This window comes from Carassius auratus, unplaced genomic scaffold, assembly GCF_003368295.1.
Source record: "Carassius auratus strain Wakin unplaced genomic scaffold, ASM336829v1 scaf_tig00217415, whole genome shotgun sequence".
Lineage (NCBI taxonomy): Eukaryota > Metazoa > Chordata > Actinopteri > Cypriniformes > Cyprinidae > Carassius > Carassius auratus.
The window spans coordinates 69,864-80,088 of record NW_020529059.1 but is presented as its reverse complement, the minus strand read 5'-3'; the positions used below and the strand labels follow the sequence as shown (position 1 = coordinate 80,088).

The 10,225-nt window shown below is 38.8% G+C and overlaps 1 pseudogene; it reads left to right on the top strand.

The window, feature by feature from the left end:
* The first annotated feature begins 3 nt into the window (after positions 1-3).
* LOC113100938 (protein SET-like) lies at positions 4-2,711 on the top strand (annotated as a pseudogene).
* Positions 2,712-10,225: the final 7,514 nt, after the last annotated feature.

Sequence of the window (10,225 nt, the reverse complement as noted above, 5' to 3'; positions counted from 1 at the left end):
GAGCGCCAGGCGTCAGATTCAGCTGCCATCGCCGCAGCAGAAGCGCTTGCCAGTCTGACCGGTGGAGACGCGGACGAAGACCGTACTAAAGAAATGCCCTGTTCTTCTAAAAACAGCGAGCCGAGAGAAATCAAGGGATAAGTCTAATCGTCCCAGTTGTTCTCAGAGCGAGAGAACGACGGAGGCAGCCGCGGCTGACAGCTCCTCATCCCTGCTGCTCTGCGAGGACAGAGAAGATCCAGAGCAGGCTTCGTTCGTGGATGATGATGAAGAGGACGAGGATGACGACTCCCTTCCTGGCTCTTCCTCCACGGCAAGCTCCTCTGTCGCCTCTGATAATGAGGATAACGAGGACGGAGAGTGTGCCATAGTGTCGGTGAAGATGGCCCCGGAGGTGCGGCAGTCCGTGGCGCTGCTCGCTCAGGTGCAGATGCGGCTGGACGCGCTGGAGAAGAAAGGCGCGCGTCTGCATCAACGCCTGGAGATGAAAGTGAGCCGCCAGCGACGCCCTCACCTAGACCAGCGCAGCGCCATCACTCAAGCCATCCCAGGATTCTGGGTCACTGCTGTATCCTTTAACAGTGTGCGTGGCGTTCAGGACAACTTAATAAGTGTCAAGGCCTTTGAAGTTAAGGTTTGAGCTGACGTCTATATAGTTTACCCAGAAATGGAACATTCTGTCATTAAATACTCACCCTCATGTCGTTCAAAACCCTTAAGACCATCATTCATCTTTGGAGCATAGATTAAGATATTTTTGATTACCTTAATAGACAGTAATGGAACTAGTACCATGTTCAAGGGCCAGAAAGGCAGTAAGGACATTGTTAAAATAGTCCATGTGACATCAGTGTTTCAACCTTAATATTAAGAAGTTATGAGATTACCTTTTTGTGGTTTGGAACAACATGAAGGTGATTAATGACAGAAATTAAATTTTTGGGTGAATTATCACTTTAATTGTCACCAAAGATCATACTTGGGGAGTGTCACAAATGGGGAAAAAAGGGAGACGAAGTACATGGGGCCCACAATGTTTTTCTTTGGGATTTTGAGGGGGCCCTATAGCAAATTCTGTTCTATTGGCCCAGAATCCCTAGAACTTTACTCATCATACTCAAAACTCCTGTTCATTTTGTTTTTCCATTTGTGTCAAATGGGTTTCAACCAAATGATTGTGGATTCCAGATCTTTGTCTTCATTTACGTAATGTGCACTTAACTTAAAGCCAATCAGCTTCTGAATCACCCACATCTATCAGCGCAAATCGATGAGACTGACGAAGATGCTCTAAGCTACATGACTAATTTAGAGGTAATACATTTTTTCAGTTTTTCTTTTTCCTATTTTCAATCTAAACTTGCAAACGATCTATGTTTTTAATATGCTCATCATTCGACAGATTGAGTCTTTCAAGAACAACAAACTTGGTTACCGCATCTGCTTCCATTTTCGGCGAAATCCCTTTTTTCAAAACAAAATGATAGTGAAGGAGCTTCATCTTGGTATGGGAGGTGAGCTGAACCATTATCACAATACCCCTCTTTCATGAATGTGAAAAAGGATTACTCTGGTTACTTAAAAAAAAAATTCTGGGTACAAAAAAAAAGGTAATTGTGCTTTAATCTGTATGTGCTTTCCTTTTTGCTCAGGGTCTCCGGTGTCATTCTCAAACCCAATTTTGTGGCACAGGGGGCAGAATCTGGTCGGTAGTGGAGAACCACGTCGAACATCACGGGGAGTTTACCAGAGCTTCTTCCACTGGTTCAGTGACCACAGCAACCCAGGAAGGGATGACATCGCACAGGTACATCTCTCATGTGGTTAGGTGCAGGAGGAAGGGCTGTATAAACAGGCAATAACAAAATCCTTAAACATAGTAAAAAAAATGATGAACTCCATTCCCTTGGCTCTAGATCCTGAAAGATGACCTGTACAGAAACCCTTTGAGGTACTATCTGACTCCACTCTGGGAGCCACGAGAGAATGGCAGGTAATCTCTAGCCTGAAAACATCCAGATTTTTCAAATTGTATTTGTGTTTTTTGTTTTTAAACCAATTTCTGTTGTCCAGCAGCGGTCCCAAACCTCAGGGCAACAATAATGGAGACGAGTGTGTGATCATCTCCGATTCAGATGAAGATGAGGAGAAGAGCCAAAACTTGGAGCAAGAGGATGAGGATGAAGATGATGACCAAGTCGGAGGTGAGGTTTTCCTTTTCACAATCAAGTCATGTTGTATAATGTAGAGCTTTTCTAATGTCTTTCAAATCAATAAATAAAACTGATCCCCCCCCCCCCAAATCATCATGACTAATCATATTCTCTTAGGCTCAGAAGAGAATGACAGAGATGAGGGGGAATCCTCCTACGAGGAGAGAGATGAAGAGGAAGTGGATGTTGAGGAAGTAGAAGAGTCACGTGACTCCAGCGGCTGTGAGGTCAAAGAGCAAGGACAGGAAGAGGAAGATATTGATGTAGATGAAGAGAAGAGTTAGGAAACCGGGTTGTCTGGGTTGTCTTGGTTTCTTTTTATGCAGAATAGCATCATTAGAATTTTCTATGATCTGTTTTACTGATATCAGTTCCTGCATAAATTAAGAGTGTTTCAAATAACAAGTGGTTAATGATGCTTAATGATCAGGGTTTAACTATGTCTTCATTGTAGATGGTACTTTGTGTACATTAAAGATGATGAATTTTCAAATTCAATGTGTGCACTCCTCTGAAAACATGTTTTCCTTAAGATGTCATCACATTTTACACTTGTAAGTTTGCATTTATAGATTTCATAGGGCTACTGATACCCATAAGACACTTGTTTATCTCACGATGGACTGTTTAAAGCTTGAGGTTATAGGACTGCCCTTAGTTTAGTTTTTGACTGTATGCAGTAGCATTGTCTGTCACTTACAATCATGACCATTTCTAAACACACCATACTTTTCTGTTTGGATGTTTTACAGGCCTAATCATGTTTTCAGTCATTGCTGTAATATTTTTGGTTAATTGCTGTTTGTGTTACTTTTTTATCCTCATCTACAGAATTCTAACACCATGAAATTAACATTTCCTTGCCTTTTTATTGTTCACAAACTCTACCACCACGTGTTGCTTATAAGGAGAAAGGTCAAACATTCTGAAATGCACTTCATTCTGAACCAAAACTAGATAACTCAGGGATGTTTACTCTTTCATCCTCCTTATACTGTAGATGTGTTTCCCTTCATGAGGTCCATTTCCTCCGTTTTGTGTCATTAATACATGACATCTTTTGTTTATTGATGAACCTTTAAATAATTGTAGTTTATTTCACTTTGTTTATAGAAGCAGATTAAATCCTGACACTTGGTACCTCTTGCCGTGGTGATCATGTAATCCTTAAAACTACTTTTGTCATGTCTAGAACACATGCACATTACCATTTATTCACTGCAATGAATAACAATTGTAATGTTATTTAAATGAGCGAAATATTGGCAAGGTCATCTAGTGTGGTGTTTTTTCCCCCTTTTGACAGCATGATGTGTGCACTCAGTACTCAAACATTTGTGTCCAGTTAAATGCTTAGATGAAATTGTAAAAATAGTGAATATGTACACTTTTTTTTCATGATGTCTTTTATATTCATATCATTTTTGCATTTATTTCCAATAGTGTTTCTTTAGATCCTTAGGAATCATTTCTTTAACTTTGGTCAGTCAGTTATTAGAGTGCAGCCATTCTAAATGTTCTCCTATGTATCTGTAAGAAGGCAATTGTGTTAAAAGATTTTGAGTTTTGACCTGTAAAAGTCTGGTTTAAAAATGAAAAGCTGTTCACTCATTGTAAGTATACTGGATTGTACTTGTTCTACTTGCAAGGCCAGTGGTTTGTACATAATCCTTTCCCTTAAAAGGGTTTATAATTTGTTATTGAATTATTAGGGTAGATTTGACCTACAGTATCAAAGAAATGCTATATTTTGTGTGCTAAATTTTATAGAGAACTAAAATTTTTAAATGTGTGTCTTTGTTTGGTTTTTGTTTTCCATGTCAAATAAAGTTTTTGTCTTTTCATTCAGAATGTTTTATGTGGCTTTTGTCTTTTCGGCTTTTCCAGAAAATGAATCAAATGAACAGCTTTATTCTTTCCTGTTTTCTAACTTATTTAGTGTTAATCTCTCAACACTATGATAAGAAACATCATCAGATTGATATGCGCCTAACTTTATTTACAAGCATATTTTTTTTCCAGCTTTCAGAAGACGTCTTTTGTTTCTCATGTCTACCCACAAGAGGGCAGCATTGAAAAGAAAATAACTGAATAAGAAATTCGAATCTGCTTTTCTGATAAAAGGACAAAGTCGTTTTATGGTTTTCACGTGTTTTTTTTTTTTTTTTTTTAATGGAACAACAGCTCTGGTGCAAAATATTAGGATTCCAGTCTTTTTCATTGAGAGCTTGTTTTGACTTTTGTATTTGAAGCGCCTCCAGACAACACAAGCTCCTGGTTAGTTATATGGGGGTCTGTGGGACTGCAAAGGCAATGAGATAAGCCTCCTAGTGTAGTGTATGTGATGTCATTGCCAAAGGCTCTTATCTCCATTCAGATGCCTTTGCTTAGACAGCTGTGCCATGCTTGATCACGTGAACTGATGCATTCCATGTTTTCATGATCAATTCAACACTTGATCACGTGAACTGATGCATTCCATGTTTTCATGATCAATTCAACAGTCCTTACAAGTCGGCAGCAGCATTATCTGAGATTTGACCTTCAGAGGTCAAACGCAGCTCTTAAAAAATGCATGCATCAAACCGAAGTGATATTTGCTTTAAAATATGGAAATATGTGATCCACGTGGTAAACTTTACTTTGCCCTTGTCACTTCTGGCTGCATGTTAACCAAAAGCTTGTATTTTGACATAAGAGAGGTCAATGTGTAATGAAGCTTGGATATGCATTGAAACAGCACAGCTCTGCAAACAGCCAAAGGGCAGGCATTTTTGGGCAGGCCTCAACAGAGGAGTGCCGATGTTGCAATGGTACACATAAAACCTTTGATTTCATGCTTAATGCAATGGTATAAATATCCCACTAGCAAAGGCCTGCCCTGTTTGTAAATGCAAAGCAGGCAGCAGAGGAGTAGAGCTGTACTACTGTTATGGGAGATGTAGATACCACCACACGTTTTATCAAGATTGAAGGAAATACGTGATCTCATGGGAGCACAAGCTACTGTTCCACGCTCAAATGGTTTGGATCAGAAGAAAATTTTATAATCAGTATGTATATGTATATATATATATATGTATATATATATATATATATATATAAATTGATTGGGCTGCCATTTAAAAGTTTTATAATTAAGTTTTCATTTATTTATTTATTTATTAATTTTAATTAATTTTCTATATTTTTTATATATTTTCAAATATTATACAACATTAAAAAACAATATTGATTTAACTCTGCAGGTGAAGTTAATTTCAAAGCCTTTTAAACTAAATTAACTTGTTTTTATTTAACTTATATAAATTGTTTTATTTAATTAATTTTACTGTAAAATTTTAAATGTCAAATATATTTTGAAATATATAATATTTAAACATTTTAATATTCACATTTTAGCTGCATTGTTATATTTTGCTGAATATCTGCCACATTTCTTGTATGTTTACTGTAGGCGCAGTGAATCTTAAAACCTTTTACATTAAATTCATGAATTAATTATACACATTATTTCCGTGTTGTTGACCATGGGAGCTTTGAGATTCTTGCTCATGCAAGTTATAACGCACAGTTTTTGTCAGGCAGAATAGGTGAAGAACAGAGATCCTGATTCAAAACATCTTTACCCTTTACAATTTCAAAAAAATATTCCAATACACTTCAGTAAAGCATCCATAATACCAAAACATAACATTAGATTATATTAAGGTCATATAAAATAGTCTGGCAAGTAATTTAAATATGCACTGCGGGTCAGTAAAGTATACTAAAATAGTTAAAAGCAACTGGCGGAACAGAAGAAAGAAGGTCAGCGAGGGAAGGAGACAGAGACAGAGTGTGATGAAGAGGGTGGGAGCGAGGGAATGGAAAGAGTGTGAGATAGAAGGAAGGAAAGAGAGAGAGAGTTGAATGGTAAAGCTAATTAGCAGACCTCTGACAGCCCTGGCAAGCAGATAAATGGTTTTTATCTGAAAGATCACCAGTCCCCTGTACTCTTTCCACCTGTCTGCCCTCCAATATGTGTTTTGACTCACGCTGTGGCGACATATGAGTATACATGCATATCTGAATTCTGTTTATTTCTACATTCTGCTACTTCATCAAAAGCACTTTTAGCCTTTTAGACTATAGTAAACAAAGTCTGTGTGTGTGTTTCTCAGCTTTTGTGTATAAATTGCCCGTTACCCATTCTTCGAAGAACATCACGCCTCAGGCGATTGCATTTGCAATCAAGATGAAACTGGAGCATACTGGAAAAAAAGGAAAGGCACCTCAGTGGGACTTTTATCATCTCAAAATCTCGTGGCACCGCATCCATCTTTGATGAGGCAGGCCGCTTATACGCTCATCCATCCTGGGCATCCCGTGGGCTGCGGCTAAGGTGCTGACAGATTTATCTCCTAAGACAGATGTACTTTACACTCCCACACCCCTCCAGCTTTTCCAACTTTTCCATGGATTTACTTTCCTTTTCTCTGCATTTTGGAGGCTTTTCCAGGTTTACTCAGGATACTGACTCGTGCGGGAATCTATCCTGTAGTGAGGAAATATGTAGGTAAATGTTTTATTTTAATGGAGTCAGAAGGTACTAGGGTCAATGACATGACATTAATGATGTGAAAATAAATTAAAATACAATAGAGTGCTGCATGGACAATGCTTGGAAACGAGTTAGCATTTCACACTTCCGGTGATAATCCAAAAGCCAATGAATTTTTTTTTTACTTTATTAAATTTTAAATAATGAATAAACCAAGTACAATCAACCTGAATACAAACAGCGCATTTTAAGAACTTATCAAGCCCATATTTGACATGAAGTACATTCATAAAAGACTTTTCTTCTCTTTATTGTGGAAACTCTTATGTCATTGACCCACTAGTCTACTTTAAAAATGAATCCCTCCCCAACTCGAAACCTGTGCTTGCACATAGCCAACGGCATTTCACAGAAGCACTGTCTGGATTGATGAGCGCCACGTATTCACCATGATAAATTTGTTGTTGTAACTCTTGCTTTTGAGACTGCAAATCCCTGTTTATACACTGCAGAGAAAGAAAGACAATCATTTCCCAACAAAACCCCGCTGACTTCCTGACCATGTATGATGAAACGTGATGCTCTTTGTAGACCAAATGCATTTGAGCTCTTTAAAATTCAAATACGGCCTTTTTTCAATCTGTACAATGCACATTGTATCAAATCAATGAAAGTTTAAAGTGGAATAAATCATGTGCTCTTTCACACAAAGGACAGAGTTCAAATTCTGTGCTTTCACAAACATGAGATGATCAGTCAAAAGGTCTGTCAAAGTCAGTAACAAAGGGAAATATATAGCTGTAGGTCATCAACTTTTAAGCTGCCATAGTAGCATGTTCATGCAAGATACAAAGGTCACATGTAAATTAGAATATAAGAAAGTGTTTTCACTTTAAACAGGGTGCGTACCAATTCAAAACATGACCTATTTGGATTGTTCTTTTTCTGTTACATGCCACATCATGTTGTTTCACCGGTGTGGTGTTTTCTCACCAAGTTGAGGTTTTACACTTAAATCAAATAAGCTCATATATTAGGCAATTAAGCTTCTTAAGTGATTCAGTGGTTTGCGTAGATGTGGTCGTAAAACTGCGGACTGTGTCGAGTGTCTCTGACGTGGGAGAATGTGGGGCTGAATGGAAGATAGTGAAGCTGGTGGGGCTTCTTGCATTGTGGGTGAAAAATCACACGGAAACCTGAACTTAAAGCCGACTTGAGTCACTTCCTCTCAGAGGAGAATAAAGGATGCCTCCCACAAAGAGAGAGAAAGACAAGAAACCACCTCCACATCCGCAGCATTTTAAGAAAAGGGCACATTGTGTGATGTCATGAAAAGCAGAGCGTCTTTTTAAATCAGCTGAAAAGGAAATGGTAAAACTTTTTACACACCCTTCCACTGACTCTTGAATTATATATAAAGGCAATGTAAAACATTTGTACATTTAATCTAAGTACTGGCTTAGTGCATATCCTAATGCATGTCAGAGACCCCAGAAAGAACACACCACGGGCCTTTTGTCACAAAACAATGTTTGTGCGAGAGAACGTCCTTTCACCCAGCCTACCCCCACCATCATCTTGAGTCATGCAGCCGGATGCAAAAAAACTTTGGGAATTTCGGGACACTTTCTGGCGGGACAAACAGATCCACCACAAATGCACTGCAGTGGGTCTCCAACACAACTGCTTGACAACGGTTTGTCACTATGTTTGCAGCAGTTAGTAATGTGAACATCTAATGAGGCGAGACAGACAAACAGTTTGTGAACCCCTTGAGATGTTTCAAAGTTTTCTGTTGTTTTACCATGATTGTCTTATTTTATCATCAACCGCTTTTTATAAATTAACTGTGAGATCTACGTTGATTAATTGCATGTTTGGAGGGAATTTTGTGAGTAGCCAAAAAACTACATGAAAGATTGAATTATTGTATGTGCAAAAGAATGTGAAGCCCTAGTTTTTGAGTGCTTTATTATCATTTAAGCAGACCAATCAAATTAGACATCCTTTGGAAAGTAGTAGGGCAAAACTGATTAAAATAGAGAGGAAACCAACCAAACCTCTGTAGTGCCAAGGAGTCAAACAATGCCAAGAGGAATGGAGATATCTGGGGACATCAGGAAGAAGGTGGTGACAGAACATCCGTCTGGGGAAGACTATAAGACCATCTCCAAGATATTCCAACTCTATCCATCCAATGTAAGACGAATCATCTACAAATGGAGAGCATTCAACATGACCACAACTCTACCTAGAAGTGGACGCCCATCAAAACTATCATCAAGTGAAAAATAATGAATGAGGTAAAGGCCAACCCACACATCACCTCTAGAGAGCTGCAGACCTCTCTGGCAGCATCTGGGGTAAATGTACATGCATCTACCTACAATCAGACATGACATTTATGGGAGGGGTTGCTAGAAAGAAGCCTCTGCTCTCAAAAAAGAACCAAACTGCCATTTCAACTTTGCCAGAGAGTATTTGGACAAACCAGAGGCCTTTTGGAAGTCCATTCTTTGGACAGATGAGTCCAAAATAGATTTATCTGGTCATAATCAAAGCCGTCATGTTTGAAGAAAATTACAGGAAAAGAACCTCCTCCCAACAGTGAAGCATAATGGTGGAAATGTGAAGGTCTAGGGCTGTTTTTCTGCCTCTGGGCCAGGGTGACTCCATAATATTCAGGGAAACGAAATCTCAGACTTATCAACAAATTCTTGAAGAAAATTTCCTGCCATCAGTCAAAGAGCTGAAGCTGGGCCAAAAATGGGAGATGCAGCAAGACCCTAAGCATTAAAGCAAATCCACCATGGAATGGCTTAAAAGAAAGAAGGTTCACACTCTTGAATGGTCTAGGGGTGTTGATGACGCGGTGGATAAGACACTTGCCTTTGATGGGAGAGACTCGGGTTCAATCCACTGTGAGACACCAGTGTGTCCCTGAGCAAGATGCTTAACTTAACTCTGGATCTAAATCCAAATGAAATGTTGTGGCTAGACCTGAAGTGGGCAGTACATGCCATCCAACCTCTCAAAAATGATGGAGTTCTGCAAGCAGGAGTGGGTAAAAGACAGATGTGGTAACAGAAGATGTATGGTTGAAGTAATGGCTGCAAAAGGAGGTGCCACAGGCTACTAAATCAGGGGTAGGCAACATTGGTCCTGGAGTGCTGATTTCCTTCAGAGTTTAGCACCAACCCTGAAAAAAAAAAACTCACTTGTCTCTGTAGCCTTTGTAATCCTGAAGACATTATTAGCTTGTTCAGATCAGATGTGATCAATTTGATTGTTTTTATTTATTTTTGTCCATCATTTGTAAGTCTGCTTCACAAATTGGGTTTTGGATGTACATTTTGAATAATTTTTTTTGTTTTTAACACAAAACCTGATCTTGTCTGGAAGGTTCACAAACTTTCGAGCAGGAATGTATATATATATGTTCAAATGTATTAAATGTAACCCCACATCA